The sequence below is a fragment of the Hyla sarda genome, chromosome 11 (genome assembly GCF_029499605.1).
Source record: "Hyla sarda isolate aHylSar1 chromosome 11, aHylSar1.hap1, whole genome shotgun sequence".
In the NCBI taxonomy this organism is placed as follows: Eukaryota; Metazoa; Chordata; class Amphibia; order Anura; family Hylidae; genus Hyla; species Hyla sarda.
This window is the reverse complement of record NC_079199.1, coordinates 49,136,423-49,155,815: the sequence shown is the minus strand read 5'-3', so window position 1 is coordinate 49,155,815 and position 19,393 is coordinate 49,136,423.

Genomic DNA, 19,393 nt, shown 5'->3' with positions numbered 1-19,393 from the left:
CTAATGTGGGGGAACACACTGCCAACCTAATGTGGAGGAACTATACTGCCAACCTAATGTGAGGGAACTACAACCTAATGTGGGGGAACTACAACCTAATGTTGGGAACTATACTGCCAACCTAATGTGGGGGAACTATAACCTAATGTGGGGGAACTACTACCTAATGTGGGTGAACTACAACCTAATGTGGGGGAACTATGCTGCCAACCTAATGTGGGGGAACTATACTGCCAACCTAACGTGGGGGAACTATGCTGCCAACCTAATGTGGGGGAACTATGCTGACAACCTAGTGTGGGGGAACTATAACCTAATGTGGGGGAACTACTACCTAATGTGGGTGAACTACAACCTAATGTGGGGGAACTATGCTGCCAACCTAATGTGGGGGAACTATACTGCCAACCTAATGTGGGGGAACTATGCTGCCAACCTAATGTGGGGGAACTATGCTGACAACCTAGTGTGGGGAAACTGGAAACTATGCTGCCTACCTAGTGTGGGGGAACTATACTGCATACTTAAAGGGGTACTCCATTGCCCCAGTGTTGTGAAGATTTTGTTCAGAACCCTGGATGCGGGCTGCAGGGGTTTTTACGTCATAGCCACGCCCCTTGTGATGTCACACCATGCCTCCTCAATGCAAGTCTATGGGAGGGGCGTGTCAACCAGCACACAATACTCTGATAGTGTCCCTCCCGAGACTAGACTCTGGATCCGCCCCTGGTACCGTCCTGATCACATAAGCCTGGTTGTCCCCTAATGGATGTCTTTTGACCCCTAATAAATGTGTCCGAATCTGCTATTGGGAGTGTCCCCTTACTGCTATTGGGAGTGTCCCCTTACCCTAACTGTTTATTTTTCAAGAGTTTTACATTTTCCAAAACAATGTGAAACAAATACAAATAAGAGAGAAAAAAAAATGGAAAGAAAAGCATCACATCATCAGGTAAACGAATTAAAATAAAAAAGGAGTGGAAAAGGCTCAGAAAAAAAGGACAGGAGGTAGTTCGCAACAGCCCATATGATGTACATTAAGTCTTATGGGACTTTACTGGGGAATAAATAACTGTCCTCTATTTCTAAGTCTCCCCTATTGGTAGGTGTCCACTAAGGGAGATTTTACTGTACCAGTTGATTTAAACATATTTTTTCCTTTGGAGTAATCCTCAGTCCCACAGTTTGTAAGTGCATGAAAGAAATTTGAATTGACACTGAAATATCTAGTATACAGGGTAACAAAAGGGTAGCCAGTACTATAGCATTTTAACTTTACAATGTCAATTTTTATTTGACTTAATTTTAAAATACAAAAAAATATATTTAAAATCCTGAAAAGCACTTGATTGGTCCTTATCCTCTGCCAATGCAGCCATCTTTACAAACATATATGGAAAAATAGGTAATTCTAAAGATGTTTTTTTAATTCCATAATGGTCCTGTAATAGGAAGCTCCAACAAGTTAGCTTTTCTTCCCTACTAGATTTTTCTGATGTTATTGAGAAGTAAAAACATTTAGGAACCACAGCAACTTAGCGACAAATTGAAGACCATGCAAAGTTATAGAGCGGGGTCCCGAGGCGCATAGTGCATATAAGTCACAAACACTGTGTTGACTTAATGTTCTCCAGCCCAAAGAAGTGTGCAGTGACGCAGGAAACGGCTGTTGCCGACAGGTGTCTACCCCGCTGTCTGTGTATGTGTTTCATGACTGTATTAATGTGAACCCCTAATTTAAAAAGTTTTTATTTCTGCTGATGGGTGAGTGCAACTATCTTTTCTCTATTGGATATGGACATTGTCGTATACAAAGTTCCTGGGCTATATACGCAAAGGCAGTGCTAGCATACACATTGAAAAGATAAACTCACTGTTCCAGTAGAGTATAAACGACCAGCCGGTCTTCTTTATTTTTCAAATTTTTCTTTCTTCAATAAAGTGCAGTATGCAACATTTACACCAAAGCGAGGTATACACAGCTCAGAGGCAACAGGATATGACGCAACGTTTCGAGGGGCACGCCCCCTTAATCATGCGTACCAACACCTGTTGAAAGACCTCCTTATGTACATATGTGCACACCTATTTTCAATTAGTTAAGATGTGTTCTGTAAATATAATAACAACATTTTTACAAATATATTATATTTTATACATTCGATATATTTTAAATATTATAAGAACGGTCTAAAACTACATAATTCATTAAATCCTGAAGGTTGGATAGTTTCAAGTTCTGTTATCCAGAATACTTCCCTGCCGAGCAGCTGCTTTTTGTTACTCTCCTTATTCACACCTTGCGTTATCTGTTCTATCACTTGCCATCTTAAGTCACTGGTTCTATAGTTGTTTTCTAAAAAATGTCTGGCTACTGAAGTTTCTCCAAATTTATTTTCTGTGGGATAGATCTTATTTTCCAATGTTTTTCTTACAGCATTTTTATGTTCAGCAATACGTATTTTTATCATTCTACTAGTTTGCCCTACATAGCCCATACCGCACGGGCATTTTAATAAGTATATAACATTTTCACTAGTGCAACTAAAATGGCCTTTCACCGGAATGTTATGTCCTTTTTTGGGATGATGAATATTCTCCCCTTTAATAATACCGCTACACTGCATACATGACAAGCATGCAAATGTACCCTTTTTTTTGGAGTAGCTAAGAAACTTTGTGTGTCCTTTTTTACTGCAATGTCACCTCTAATTAAAGTATCCCCTAATTTTCGAATGAAATGATTGCTTTTCTGAAGTCATTATTGGATTATGTCTTGACAAAAAATTATTTTCGTTTCGATACAGATTTCTATCTTCAGATTGATGGAACTTCAATGGGGTCGCCAGTGGCACCTAGTCTAGCTAATGCCTTCATGGCAGCATTTGAGGAGGATGTCATCTTCTCCCCCCGGGGCATGAGCATGTCACCCACGTGGCTTCGGTACGTGGATGATGTGTTCATGCTCTGGCAGGGAGAGGAGGCAGAATTACTGTCGTTTGTAGAAAAACTTAATACAGTACATCCCACAATAAAATTTACATTAACTTATGATAGTACAAAAATAAAATTTTTGGATGTAGAGGTAGAGATTAAAGAAGAAAAATTTGTAACAACATTATATACTAAAAAAACAGACAAAAATAATATGCTACACAGAAATAGTTTTCATTCACCCATGGTATTTCAGGGGCTCCCGAAAAGTCAGTTAGTTTGCACAAAAATAATTTCTAGTACAATGGAAGAATACGAAAAAAGTAAAATTAAAATTGAAAGTACGTTTTTAGAACGAGGTTACGATAAAAAACATTTAAAAGAAGCAGAAAATTAAGTTAGTACTATGAACAGACAAGATTTACTAATAAAGAAAAATAAAGATAAAACAAAAAAAAAATGAACAAATAATGTATACAGGTACCTATAATAAACATAGTCCAATGATAAAAAGAGCTATCCAAAAATATTGGGGAATATTAAAATCTGATCCAAAATATGGGAACCTCTTTAAGGATCCACCCATGTTTGTACACACCAAAGGGAAATCAATAGGGGATACTTTAATTAGAGGTGAAATTGCAGTAAAAAAGAAGGACACACAAAGATTCTTAGCTACTCCAAAAAAGGGTACATTTGCATGCTTGTCATGTATGCAGTGTAGCGGTATTATTAAAGGGGAGAATATTCATCATCCCAAAAAAGGACATAACATTCCGGTGAAAGGCCATTGTCAGGATTCGGCAGGCTGGAGGTGGATCCTCTGTGTCAGAGAGGGATTGGCGTGGACCGCGTCGGTGGACCGGTTCTAAGTTGCTACTGGTTTTCACCAGAGCCCGCCGCAAAGCGGGATGGACTTGCAGCGGCGGTAGCAACCAGGTTGTATCCACCGGCAACGGCTCAACCTCTCTGACTGCTGAGATATGCGCGGTACAAGGGATTAGACAAGAGCAGGGTCGGACGTAGCAGAAGGTCAGGGCAGGCAGCAAGGATCGTAGTCAGGGGCAACGGCAAGGAGGTCTGGAACACAGGCTAGGAACACACAAGGAACGTTTTCACTGGCACAATGGCAACAAGATCCGGCAAGGAAGTGCAGGGGAAGTGAGGTAATATAGGGAAGTGCATAGGTGAAGACACTAATAAAAACCCATGCGCCAATCAGTGGCGCACCGGCCCTTTAAATCGCAAAGACCCGGCGCGCGCGCGCCCTAGGGAGCTGGGCCGCGCACGCCGGGGCAGCACAGACGGGGAGCGAGTCTGGTAAGCGGGTCAGGATGCGCACCGCGAGCGGGCGCGTCCCGCATCGCGAATCGCTTCCCGGCTGGGGACATTATCGCAGCGCACCCGGTCAGCGGGTCTGACCGGGGCGCTGCGAACAGGAGAACGCTGTGAGCGCTCCGGGGAGGAGCGGGGACCCGGAGCGCTCGGCGTAAATAACAGTATCCCCCCCTTGGGTCTCCCCCTCTTTTTAGAACCTGAGAATTTGTGGATAAGGTCCTTGTCAAGGATGTTGTCCTCGGGTTCCCATGACCTCTCCTCCGGGCCGCAATTCTCCCAATCTACAAGAATTTTTTTTTTTACCTCTGACCGTCTTGGATGCCAGAATTTCTTTAACCGAGAAGATGTCAGAGGACCCGTAAAAAGGAGTAGGAGCAACAACCTTAGGAGAGAAGCAGTTAAGGATGAGTGGTTTAAGGAGAGAGACATGAAAAGCATTAGGAATATGGAGAGAAGGAGGAAGAAGGAGTTTGTAGGAGACAGGGTTGATTTGGCATTTGATTTTAAAAGGACCAAGATAACGTGGTCCCAGTTTATAACTGGGGACACAAAAGCGGACATACTTGGCGGAGAGCCACACTTTGTCTCCAGGAGAAAAGACAGGAGGAGTTCTTCTTTTTTTGTCGGCATGTTTCTTCATCCGGGATGAGGCCTGTAGGAGAGATTTTTGAGTCTCTTTCTAGATGGTGGAGAAGTCCCGAGTCACCTCATCAACAGCGGGCAAACCAGAAGGCATGGGAGTGGGGAGGGGGGGGGGAAGAGGGTGACGGCCGTACACCACAAAGAATGGGGATTTAACGGAAGACTCAGAGACTTTGAAATTGTACGAGAATTCGGCCCATGGTAGGAGATCGGCGGGAGGAAACAAAATGTCGCAAATAGTCACCAAGAACCTGATTAACTCTTTCCACTTGCCCATTGGATTGGGGATGATAAGAAGACGAGAAGTTTAATTTGATTTTAAGCTGATTACAGAGGGCCCTCCAGAATTTCGACACAAATTGAACGCCTCTATCCGAGACGATTTGCGTAGGAAGCCCGTGAAGGCGAAAAATGTGCACAAAAAATTGGCGCAGAAGGAAGACCTGGAAGAGGGATAAAATGTGCCATCTTGGAGAAACGATCAACGACCACCCAAATAACTGTGTTGCCATGGGATAAAGGTAGGTCTGTAATAAAGTCCATAGCAATCTGAGACCATGGTCGCTCAGGAACAGGCAGAGGATGGAGGAGACCGGCAGGCTTCTGGCGAGGGGTCTTGTCCCGGGCACAGACTGTACAAGCCCGAACAAAATCAGCAACATCAGCTTCCAGGGTAGGCCACCAATAAAAACGAGAGATGAGCTGGACGGATTTTTTGATGCCAGCATGGCCGGCGAGGTGTGAGGAGTGTCCCCACCTGAGAATCCTGAGGCGCTGGCGTGGAGGGACGAAGGTCTTTCCTGGAGGAGTTTGTCTGATGGAAGCTGGAGAAGCGGAGATCAGACAGTCAGGAGGAATAATGTGTTGCGGGGAAGCTTCTATTTCAGAGGCATCCGAGGAACGAGAGAGAGTGTCAGCCCTAATGTTCTTGTCAGCGGGGCGAAAATGAATCTCATAGTTAAAACGGGCAAAGAACAACGACCACCTAGCCTGGCGAGGGTTCAGCTGTTGGGCAGACTGAAGATAAGAGAGATTCTTGTAATCGGTGTATATAATAACTGGGTATTTGGATCCCTCCAGCAGGTGCCTCCATTCCTTGAGAGCCAGTTTTAAGGCCAGTAGTTCTCGATCACCAATGGAGTAGTTTTTCTCCGCCGGAGTGAAGGTCCTAGAAAAGAAACCACAAGTAACAGCATGTCCGGAAGAATTTTTCTGTAGGAGTACAGCTCCAGCTCCCACCGAGGAGGTGTCTACCTCCAGTGAGAAGGGTTTAGATGGATCAGGGCTGGAGAGTACGGGAGCAGAAGAAAAGGCAGTTTTGAGATGGTTGAACGCCTCTTCCGCTTGAGGAGGCCAGGACTTAGGGTTGGCGTTTTTCTTGGTTAGGGCCACAATTGGGGCCACAATAGTGGAGAAATGTGGAATAAATTGTCTGTAGTAATTGGCAAACTCCAAGAAACGTTGGATAGCTCGGAGTCCGGAGGGGCGTGGCCAATCCAATACGGCTGATAGTTTGTCCGGGTCCATTTGGAGTCCCTGGCCAGAAACTAAATATCCTAGGAAGGGAAGAGATTGACATTCAAAGAGACGTTTTTCCATTTTGGCATATAACTGATTGTCCCGAAGTCTCTGAAGAACCATGCGGACATGCCGGCGGTGTTCTTCTAGGTTAGAAGAAAAAATCAAAATATCGTCCAGGTAGACCACAACACAGGTATATAATAGATCACGAAAAATTTCATTTACAAAGTCCTGGAAGACGGCAGGGGTGTTGCAAAGCCCAAAAGGCATAACCAGATATTCAAAGTGTCCATCTCTGGTGTTAAACGCGGTCTTCCACTCATCCCCTTCCCTGATGCGGATGAGATTACATGCACCTCTTAAATCCAATTTGGTAAAGATGTTGGCGCCACGTAGGCGGTCAAAGAGTTCCGAGATAAGAGGTAGGGGATAGCGGTTTTTTATAGTGATTTTATTAAGACCGCGGTAATCAATGCAAGGTCGTAAGGAGCCGTCTTTTTTGGAGACAAAGAAGAATCCAGCTCCGGAAGGGGAAGAAGACTTGCGGATAAACCCCTTTTTAAATTTTCTTGGATGTACTCCGTCATGGCTTGTGTTTCCGGAGCAGACAGAGGATAGAGCATAGTCCAGATAGGCCTTGGGGAGACCTGGTATCGGAGGAGCCATAGGGTTTTGACTGACAGGACTGGGAGCAGACATAAGACACTTTTTGTGGCAAGTAGTACCCCAGTTCTTGATCTCCTCGGTGGTCCAATCGAGGGTAGGGGAATGGCGTTGAAGCCAAGGTAGTCCAAGAAGAATTTCAGAAGTGCAGTTAGAGAGGACCGGAAATTCAATCTTTTCATGATGGGGTCCAATGCACATTAAGAGGGGTTCCGTGCGGTAACGCACAGTACAGTCCAATCTTTCACCATTAACAGAGGCGATGTAGAGGGGTCTGGCGAGACTGGTCACTGGGATGTTGAACCTGTTAACGAAAGAGGCCAAAATAAAATTTCCTGCAGATACGGAACCAAGAAGGCCACAGCTGAGAAGGAGAAGGTAGAAGAAGAAATCCGCACAGGCACAGTAAGACGTGGAGAAGCAGAGTGCACACCTAGAGCTGTCTCACCTTTGTGCGGAATCGGAGTGCGTCTTTCCTGACGTGGAGGTCGGATAGGACAATCCTTCAAGAAGTGTTCGGTACTGGCACAGTACAGGCATAGGTTCTCAATGCGGCGGCGTGTCCTCTCTTGAGGTGTCAGGCGAGACCGGTCTACTTGCATAGCCTCCACGGCGGAAGGCACAGGAACAGATCGCAGCGGACCAGAGAAGAGAGGAGCCGGGGAGAGAAACCGCCTCGTGTGAACAAAGTCCATATCCTGGCGGAGCTCCTGATGCCTTTCGGAAAAACGCATGTCAATGCGGGTGGCCAGATGAATAAGTTCATGCAGGTTAGCAGGGATTTCTTGTGCGGCCAGCACATCTTTGATGTTACTGGATAGGCCTTTTTTGAAGGTCGCGCAGAGGGCCTCATTATTCCAGGACAATTCGGAGGCGAGAGTACGGAATTGGATGGCGTACTCGCCAACAGAAGAATTACCCTGGACCAGGTTCAGCAGGGCAGTCTCGGCAGAAGAGGCTCGGGCTGGTTCCTCGAAGACACTTCGAATCTCCATGAAGAAAGAGTGTACAGAGGCAGTGACAGGATCATTGCGGTCCCAGAGCGGTGTGGCCCATGACAGGGCTTTCCCAGACAGAAGGCTGACCATGAAAGCCACCTTTGACCTTTCAGTTGGAAATTGGTCCGACATCATCTCCAAATGCAGGGAACATTGCGAGAGAAAACCACGGCAAAGTTTAGAGTCCCCATCAAACTTGTCCGGCAATGATAAACGGAGGCTGGATGCGGCCACTCGCTGCGGAGGAGGTGCAGGAGCTGGTGGAGGAGATGGTTGCTGAAGCTGTGGTAGAAGCTGCTGTAGCATCACAATTAGTTGAGACAGCTGGTGGCCTTGTTGCGCTATCTGTTGCGACTGCTGGGCAACCACCGTGGTAAGGTCTGCGACAACTGGCAGCGGGACCTCAGCGGGATCCATGGCCGGATCTACTGTCAGGATTCGGCAGGCTGGAGGTGGATCCTCTGTGTCAGAGAGGGATTGGCGTGGACCGTGTCGGTGGACCCGTTCTAAGTTTCTACTGGTTTTCACCAGAGCCCGCCGCAAAGCGGGATGGACTTGCAGCGGCGGTAGCAACCAGGTCGTATCCACCGGCAACGGCTCAACCTCTCTGACTGCTGAGATATGCGTGGTACAAGGGATTAGACAAGAGCAGGGTCGGACGTAGCAGAAGGTCAGGGCAGGCAGCAAGGATCGTAGTCAGGAGCAACGGCAAGGAGGTCTGGAACACAGGCTAGGAACACACAAGGAACGCTTTCACTGGCACAATGGCAACAAGATCCGGCAAGGAAGTGCAGGGGAAGTGAGGTAATATAGAGAAGTGCACAGGTGAAGACACTAATAAAAACCCATGCGCCAATCAGTGGCGCACCGGCCCTTTAAATCACAAAGACCCGGCGCGGGGAGCGGGGCCGCGCACGCCGAGGCAGCATAGACGGGGAGCGAGTCTGGTAAGCAGGTCGGGATGCGCACCGTGAGTGGGCGCGTCCGGCATCGCGAATCGCATCCCGGCTGGGGACATTATCGCAGTGCACCCGGTCAGCGGGTCTGACCGGAGCGCTGCGAACAGGAGAACGCTGTGAGCGCTCCGGGGAGGAGCGGGGACCCGGAGCGCTCGGCGTAACAGCCATTTTAGTTGCACGTTATATACTTATTAAAATGCCCGTGCAGTGTAGGCTATGTAGGGCAAACTAGTAGAATGATAAAAATATGTATTGCTGAACATAAAAATGCTATAAGAAAAACATTGGGAAATAAGATCTATCCCACAGAAAATAAATTTGGAGAAACTTCAGTAGCCAGATGTTTTTTAGAAAACAACCATAGAACCAGTGACTTAAGATGGCAAGTGATAGAACAGATAACGCAAGGTGTGAATAAGGAGAGTAACAAAAAGCAGCTGCTCCGCAGGGAAGTATTCTGGATAACAGAACTTGAAACTATCCAACCTCCAGGATTTAATGAATTATGTAGTTTTAGACTGTTCTTATAATATTTAAAATATATCGAATGTATAAAACATAATATATTTGTAAAAATGTTATTATATTTACAGAACGTATCTTAACTAATTGAAAATAGGTTTGCATATACGTACATAAGGAGGTCTTTCAACAGGTGTTGGTACGCATAATTAAGGGGGCGCGCCCCTCGAAACGTCGCGTCATATCTTGTTGCCTCTGAGATGTGGTGTAAATGTTGCATACTGCACTTTATTGAAGAAAGAAAAATTTGAAAAATAAAGAAGACCGGCTGGTCGTTTATACTCTACTGGAACAGTGAGTTTATCTTTTCAATGTGTATGCTAGCACTGCCTTTGCGTATATAGCCCAGGAACTTTTTATACTACATGTTTGGGAGTTAATAGTGGAGCTCCGCACCTGGTTATTAATTGCAGCACCATAGAACTTTGCTCGTTGAGATATGGACATTGTCTACTGGGACGCCCGCGATCTCCGGGCAAAGCACATCGGCGTTCTGAACATGGAAGCTTGCAGATTCCGTGTTCGTGACATTAAGCCACGCCACCTCTATTCATGTCTATGGGAGGAGGCATCAAGGCTAGTACATAGCCATCATGCTTCCTCCCATAGATATGAATGTAGGGGACATGACAGCTGTGGTTGCCTGTCATCTAGCCCAGAGCAGCGTTTGTTGGGTGCACTGAACACTGAAGAAATAACACTCTGCTACAATGTAAAATAGTGAGTGCAAAACCTGTATAACAGTGTTTAATGTTGTATCCCCTCAAAATAACTCAACACACAGCCATTAATGTCTAAACCATTAGCAACAAAAATGAGTACGCCCCTAAGAGGAACTGTCCAAATATGGCTAAATTACCCATTTTCCCTCCCTAATGTCATGTGACTCGTAAGTTTTACATGGTCTCAGGTGTGAATGGAAAGCAGGTGTTTTAAGTTTGATGTTATTGCTCTCACACTCTCTAATACTGGTCACTGGAAGTTCAATATGGCACCCAATGGCAAATAAATCTCTGAGGATCTGAAAAAAAGAATCACATAAAGATGGCCTATGCTATCAGAAGATTGCCAAGACCCTAAAAAGGAGCTGGAGCATGGTGGGCAAGACCATACAGTGACCATTTCACAGGACAGGTTCCGCTCAGAACAGGTCTTGCCATGGTCAACCAAGAAAGTTGAAAGCACACGATTAGCGTCATATCCAGAGGTCGTCTTTGCGAAATAGAGATGTAAGTGTCTCCAGCATTGCTGCAGATGTTGAAGGGGGGGGGGGGGGGGGGTGTCTGCCTGTCAATGCTTAGAATATATGTCATACACTGCATCAAATTGTTCTGCATAGCTGTTTTCCTAGAAGGAAGCCTCTTCTAAAGATGAAGCAAAACAAAGCCCGCATACAGTATGCTGAAGAGAAGCAGACTAAGGACATGGATTACTGGAACCATGTCTTGTAGTCTAATGAGACCATGATAAACTTATTTGGTTCAGATGGTGTCAAACGTGTGTGGCGGCAACCAGGTGAGGAATAAAAAGACAAGTGTGTCTTGCCTACAGTGAAGCATGGTGGGGGGAGTGTCATGGTCTGGGGCTGCATGGTGCTGCAGTTCATTGAGGGAGCCATGAATGCCAACATGTACTGTGACATACTGAAGCAGAGCATGTTCCCCTCCCTTCATAGATTGGGCTGCAGGGCAGTATTGACCCCAATACTGATAATAATGACCCCAAACACACTTCAAAGAAGACCTCTACCTTTATAAAGAAGCTGAGGGTAAAGGTAATTGACTGGCCAAGCATCTTTCCAGACCTTAACCCTATTGAGCATCTGTGGGGCATCCTCTAATAGGGGACTACATGGTCTCAATAAGAGATGAGCAAACTTTTGAAAAATTTGATTTGGCCGATTCGCCGAATTTTCCGAAAAAGTCAGTTTCGATCTGAATTTTTTCGCGGCGAATCTATATTAAAAAAGGCTATTTCTAGCCTACATACAGCCTCAATAGGGGTATAGAACACTTGCTGTGTTCTAAAATGCATATGGAGTGTGCTGGGGTAGTGAAATAATACTGTTTTTCAGAATAGCATGCAGATTACCGGCATCACTTTTAGAATCACTGCCGCACAGTAGAAAAATGACAGAGCCTGGTGGAGGCACCAGTGTCAGGAGACCATATAGTGACTGAATGACATAGCGTGGAGGTGTTGGCAGCATGAGGAGACCATTTAGTGGCTGAATGGCACAGCGTGGAGGTGGTGGCATCAGTGTCAGGAGACCATATAGTGACTGAATGACACAGCGTGGAGACCATATAGTGGCTGAATGGCACAGCGTGGAGGTGTTGGCAGCATGAGGATACCATATAGTGGCTGAATGACACAGCTTGGATGAGGCTGAAGCATGAGGACACCATATAGTGGCTGAATGAAACAGCGTGGAGGTGTTGGCAGCATGAGGAGACCATATAGTGGATGAAAGGCACAACCTGGAGTTTCCAGCAGCATGGGTAGGCACTAGGCCTTCACAGTCCCTAAGATTAAAAGATAAATTTAGAAATTTAAACCGAAGATTTTGGATAGCGGGTGCTACCTATGATAAAATTTGAATTTCCCAGACCCAGGCCCAGCAGCGGCATCAGTGAACCATATATTGCCTGAATGACACAGCCTGGAGTTGGCTGATGCACGAATACACACCAGGGCTTCACAATCCCTTTGAAAAAACACAACAATTTTTGAAGAAGATTTTGGATAGCGGGTGCTACCTATGAGAAAATTTGAAATTCCCAGACCCAGGCCCAGCAGCGCCATCAGTAAACCATATGTTGCCTGAATGACACAGCCTGGAGTTGGCTGATGCATGAGGAGACCATTGAAATGTCGGATTTTGGGGCACGAGGCAGGGTTGTCCCCTCTCCCTTGCCCTGTTCAACTTAGCTATGGAGCCGCTGGCAGCGTTTTTTTGCAATTCCCCCTCTATAATAGGCATCAGGGCGGGAACTGGGGAACATAAAGTGGCTCTCTTTGCAGACAACCTCCTACTGACTTTGTCCTTCCCTTTGACCTCTCTCCCTAACTTGTTCCATGTTTTATCCAAATTTGCAGAGATATCTGGTTTGGAATTAAACTCCTCCAAGTCGATAGCTCTGAACATAAATCTGCCAGACAGGATGGTTAAACTACTGAAACTTAACTTTGACTTCCAATGGACTACACATAGTCTTCCTTACTTAGGTATCAATTTGACCCCCTCGATCTCCTCCTTATGCTCAGCCAACTTTCCCCAGTTGCTTCTTGACATTCGGAGTGACTTACGAACTTGGGCTAGCTTCCCCCTATCGTGGTTGGGTAGAATTGCCTCAGTCAAAATGAACCTCTTACCTACGCTTTCCTTGCCCGACCAATCTCTGTTCCCTCTCAAGCCATAGACTGCTTGCAATCTGATTTGCTCAAGTTTATTTGGGGCTCTAGAGGTAGCAGAGTGGGACGTGGGATGCTATTTATTTCCCATTCTCAAGGGGGCTTAGGGGTCCCAAACCTCAAGAAATATTATCAAGCAGCGAGGCTGGGTCAGCTTACCCAGTTTCACATACACCACTCTAGTCCCCAATGGGTTTCTATTGAACAGTTAGCTGCACCCACCGTCCCTATATCACTTTTACATTGGCTCCCAGCTAAGGAAAGGCCCTCAATCCTCTCTCCTATTTTATCGCAATCGCTACAATTATGGGATAGCCTTCACAAATAGATTCCCTCTACAATCAATCCATACCCCGGTGGCGCCACTATTGCGTAATCCAAAATTTCCTCCTGGCATGGTCTTGCTGGCTTTCTCTTGGTGGACGAATAAGGGATTGTTTCACATAGGTGACTTTATTGATAGATTGGGTATCAAACCAATTGCCTACTTCCATGCCTTCTATAAGCTACCCGACTCAGAATTATTCCGCTACAATCAAATTGCTCATTTCTTGTCGGGTCTTAAGAAGACGGGGACGGATATAACTTCCCGCACCTCTTATGAATCATTGTGCCTGAGAGCTTCCGATAGCCGGGGCATTACTTCCACTATCTATGATACCTTATTGTCTACCCCCATCAAATTGCCGTACATGATTGCCTGGGAGAAGGAAATTGATTTGAAAGATTGGTGTCACGATGCCGGCTGGCAGGTAGTGGATCCTCTGTGCCAGAGAGGGATTGGCGTGGACCGTGCTAGTGGATCGGTTCTAAGTCACTACTGGTTTTCACCAGAGCCCGCCGCAAAGCGGGATGGTCTTGCTGCGGCGGTAGTGACCAGGTCGTATCCACTAGCAACGGCTCAACCTCTCTGGCTGCTGAAGATAGGCGCGGTACAAGGGAGTAGACAGAAGCAAGGTCGGACGTAGCAGAAGGTCGGGGCAGGCAGCAAGGATCGTAGTCAGGGACAACGGCAGGAGGTCTGGAACACAGGCTAGGAACACACAAGGAAACGCTTTCACTGGCACGATGGCAACAAGATCCGGCAAGGAAGTGCAGGGGAAGTGAGGTGATATAGGGAAGTGCACAGGTGATCACACTAATTGGAACCACTGCGCCAATCAGCGGCGCAGTGGCCCTTTAAATCGCAAAGACCCGGCGCGCGCGCGCCCTAGGGAGCGGGGCCGCGCGCGCCGGGACAGGACAGACGGAGAGCGAGTCAGGTACGGGAGCCGGGGTGCGCATCGCGAGCGGGCGCTACCCGCATCGCGAATCGCATCCCGGCTGGAGGCGGTATCGCAGCGCCCCGGGTCAGTGGATCTGACCGGAGCGCTGCAGTGAGGAGAGTGTAGCGAGCGCTCCGGGGAGGAGCGGGGACCCGGAGCGCTCGGCGTAACAGTACCCCCCCCCTTGGGTCTCCCCCTCTTCTTAGAGCCTGAGAACCTGAGGAGCAGACTTTTGTCTAGGATATTGTCCTCAGGTTCCCAGGATCTCTCTTCTGGACCACAACCCTCCCAATCCACTAAAAAAAAGGTTTTCCCTCTGACCTTTTTGGATGCCAGAATCTCTTTGACGGAGAAGATGTCCGAGGAGCCGGAAACAGGAGTGGGAGGAAGAGATTTGGGAGAGAAACGGTTGATGATAAGTGGTTTAAGAAGAGAAACGTGAAAGGCATTAGGAATACGAAGAGAAGGAGGAAGAAGAAGTTTGTAAGAGACAGGATTAATCTGGCACAAAATTTTGAAAGGACCAAGATAGCGTGGTCCCAACTTGTAGCTAGGGACACGGAAGCGGACATATTTAGCGGAGAGCCATACCTTGTCTCCAGGGGAAAAAATGGGAGGAGCTCTTCTTTTCTTATCCGCGAACTTCTTCATGCGTGATGAAGCCTGTAAGAGAGAATTTTGGGTCTCTCTCCATATGATGGAAAGATCACGAGAAATTTCATCCACAGCGGGCAGACCAGAGGGCAAGGGGGTAGGGAGGGGGGGAAGAGGGTGACGGCCGTACACCACGAAAAATGGGGATTTGGAGGAAGATTCAGAGACTCTGAAGTTATACGAGAATTCGGCCCATGGTAGAAGATCTGCCCAGTCATCCTGGCGGGAGGAAACAAAATGTCGTAAATAATCACCCAAGACCTGGTTAATTCTTTCTACTTGTCCATTGGATTGAGGATGATATGCAGAAGAAAAATTTAATTTAATCTTGAGTTGTTTACAGAGAGCCCTCCAGAATTTAGACACGAATTGGACGCCTCTATCCGAGACGATCTGCGTAGGCAACCCGTGAAGACGAAAAATGTGTACAAAAAATTGTTTAGCCAACTGAGGCGCTGAAGGAAGACCAGGAAGAGGGATGAAATGTGCCATTTTGGAGAATCGATCAACGACCACCCAAATAACAGTGTTGCCACGGGAAGGGGGTAAGTCAGTAATAAAATCCATACCAATCAGAGACCAAGGCTGTTCGGGGACAGGCAGAGGATGAAGAAAACCAGCGGGCTTCTGGCGAGGAGTCTTATCCCGGGCACAGATAGTGCAGGCTCGCACAAAGTCCACAACATCCGTCTCTAGAGTCGGCCACCAATAGAAGCGAGAGATGAGTTGCACAGATTTCTTGATGCCCGCATGACCTGCGAGATGGGAGGAGTGACCCCATTTGAGGATTCCGAGGCGTTGGCGTGGAGAAACAAAGGTCTTTCCTGGAGGAGTTTGCCTGATGGAGGCTGGAGAAGTGGAAATCAGGCAGTCAGGAGGAATGATGTGTTGCGGAGAGAGTTCAACTTCAGAAGCATCCGAGGAACGAGAGAGAGCATCGGCCCTAATGTTCTTATCGGCAGGCCGAAAGTGAATTTCAAAATTAAATCGGGCAAAGAACAGAGACCACCTGGCCTGGCGAGGATTCAGCCGTAGGGCAGACTGGAGGTAGGAGAGGTTCTTGTGATCGGTGTAAATAATAACTGGAAATCTAGATCCCTCCAGCAGATGCCTCCATTCCTCAAGTGCTAATTTAATGGCTAGAAGCTCTCGATCCCCGATGGAGTAGTTCCTCTCCGCCGGAGAGAAGGTCCTAGAAAAAAAACCACAAGTAACTGCATGCCCGGAAGAATTTTTTTGTAGAAGGACAGCTCCAGCTCCCACTGAGGAGGCATCAACCTCCAATAGGAAGGGTTTAGATGGGTCAGGTCTGGAGAGCACGGGAGCCGAAGAAAAGGCAGACTTGAGCCGTTTAAAGGCGTCTTCCGCTTGAGGAGGCCAAGACTTGGGATCGGCATTTTTTTTGGTTAAAGCCACGATAGGAGCCACAACGGTAGAAAAATGTGGAATAAATTGCCTGTAATAATTGGCGAACCCCAAAAAACGTTGGATAGCACGGAGTCCGGAGGGGCGTGGCCAATCTAAGACGGCAGAGAGTTTGTCTGGATCCATTTGTAGTCCCTGGCCAGAGACCAAGTATCCTAGGAAAGGAAGAGATTGGCATTCAAACAGACATTTCTCTATTTTGGCATAGAGTTGATTGTCACGAAGTCTCTGAAGAACCATACGGACATGCTGGCGGTGTTCTTCTAGATTGGCAGAAAAAATCAGGATATCGTCCAGATATACAACAACACAGGAGTATAAGAGATCACGAAAAATTTCATTAACAAAGTCTTGGAAGACGGCAGGGGCGTTGCACAGGCCAAAGGGCATGACCAGATACTCAAAGTGTCCATCTCTGGTGTTAAATGCCGTTTTCCATTCATCCCCCTCTCTGATGCGGATGAGATTATAAGCACCTCTTAAGTCCAGTTTGGTAAAGATGTGGGCACCTTGGAGGCGATCAAAGAGTTCAGAGATGAGGGGTAGCGGTTCTTAACCGTGATTTTATTAAGACCGCGGTAGTCAATGCAAGGACGTAGAGAGCCATCTTTTTTGGACACAAAGAAAAATCCGGCTCCGGCAGGAGAGGAGGATTTACGGATAAAGCCCTTTTTTAAATTTTCCTGGATGTATTCAGACATGGCAAGAGTCTCTGGGGCGGACAGAGGATAAATTCTGCCCCGGGGTGGAGTAGTGCCCGGGAGGAGGTCGATAGGACAATCATAAGGCCTGTGAGGAGGTAGAGTCTCAGCTTGTTTTTTGCAAAAAACATCCGCAAAGTCCATATAGGCCTTAGGGAGACCGGTTACAGGAGGAACCACAGAGTCACGGCAAGGGTTACTGGGAACCGGTTTTAGGCAGTCCTTGGAACAAGAGGGCCCCCAACTCTTGATCTCCCCAGTGGACCAATCCAGGGTTGGGGAATGAAGTTGAAGCCAGGGAAGTCCAAGGAGAATTTCAGAAGTGCAATTGGGGAGGACCAAAAGTTCAATCTTCTCGTGATGAGATCCGATGCACATTAGAAGGGGCTCCGTGCGGAAACGTATGGTACAGTCCAATCTTTCATTGTTTACACAATTGATGTAGAGGGGTCTGGCGAGACTGGTCACCGGGATGTTGAACCTGTTGACGAGAGAGGCCAAAATAAAATTTCCTGCAGATCCGGAGTCCAAGAAGGCCATAGTAGAGAAGGAGAAGGCAGAGGCAGATATCCGCACAGGCACAGTAAGACGTGGAGAAGCAGAGTAGACATCAAGGACTGTTTCACCTTTGTGCGGAGTCAGCGTACGTCTTTCCAGGCGGGGAGGACGAATAGGACAATCCTTCAGGAAGTGTTCGGTACTAGCACAGTACAGGCAGAGATTCTCCATGCGGCGTCGTGTCCTCTCTTGAGGTGTCAGGCGAGACCGGTCGACCTGCATAGCCTCCACGGCGGGAGGCACAGGAACAGATTGCAGGGGACCAGAGGAGAGAGGAGCCGGGGAGAAAAAACGCCTCGTGCGAACAGAGTCCATATCCTGGCGGAGCTCCTGACGCCTTTCGGAAAAACGCATGTCAATGCGAGTGGCTAGGTGAATGAGTTCATGTAGATTAGCAGGGATTTCTCGTGCGGCCAGAACATCTTTAATGTTGCTGGATAGGCCTTTTTTAAAGGTCGCGCAGAGGGCCTCATTATTCCAGGATAATTCTGAAGCAAGAGTACGGAATTGTACGGCATACTCGCCAACGGAAGAATTACCCTGGACCAGGTTCAACAGGGCAGTCTCAGCAGAAGAGGCTCGGGCAGGTTCCTCAAAGACACTTCGAATTTCCGAGAAGAAGGAGTGTACAGAGGCAGTGACGGGGTCATTGCGGTCCCAGAGCGGTGTGGCCCAAGACAGGGCTTTTCCAGACAGGAGGCTGACTACGAAAGCCACCTTAGACCTTTCAGTGGGAAACTGGTCCGACATCATCTCCAAGTGCAGGGAACATTGGGAAAGAAAGCCACGGCAAAACTTAGAGTCCCCATCAAATTTATCCGGCAAGGATAGTCGTAGACCAGAAGCGGCCACTCGCTGCGGAGGAGGTGCAGGAGCTGGCGGAGGAGATGATTGCTGAAGCTGTGGTAGTAACTGCTGTAGCATAACGGTCAGTTGAGACAGCTGTTGGCCTTGTTGCGCTATCTGTTGTGACTGCTGGGCGACCACCGTGGTGAGGTTAGCGACAACTGGCAGAGGAACTTCAGCGGGATCCATGGCCGGATCTACTGTCACGATGCCGGCTGGCAGGTAGTGGATCCTCTGTGCCAGAGAGGGATTGGCGTGGACCGTGCTAGTGGATCGGTTCTAAGTCACTACTGGTTTTCACCAGAGCCCGCCGCAAAGCGGGATGGTCTTGCTGCGGCGGTAGTGACCAGGTCGTATCCACTAGCAACGGCTCAACCTCTCTGGCTGCTGAAGATAGGCGCGGTACAAGGGAGTAGACAGAAGCAAGGTCGGATGTAGCAGAAGGTCGGGGCAGGCAGCAAGGATCGTAGTCAGGGGCAACGGCAGGAGGTCTGGAACACAGGCTAGGAACACACAAGGAAACGCTTTCACTGGCACGATGGCAACAAGATCCGGCAAGGAAGTGCAGGGGAAGTGAGGTGATATAGGGAAGTGCACAGGTGATCACACTAATTGGAACCACTGCGCCAATCAGCGGCGCAGTGGCCCTTTAAATCGCAAAGACCCGGCGCGCGCGCGCCCTAGGGAGCGGGGCCGCGCGCGCCGGGACAGGACAGACGGAGAGCGAGTCAGGTACGGGAGCCGGGGTGCGCATCGCGAGCGGGCGCTACCCGCATCGCGAATCGCATCCCGGCTGGAGGCGGTATCGCAGCGCCCCGGGTCAGTGGATCTGACCGGAGCGCTGCAGTGAGGAGAGTGTAGCGAGCGCTCCGGGGAGGAGCGGGGACCCGGAGCTCTCGGCGTAACAATTGGATCCTTAGCGCCTCTGTCAACTCCAAACTCTCCATTAACAC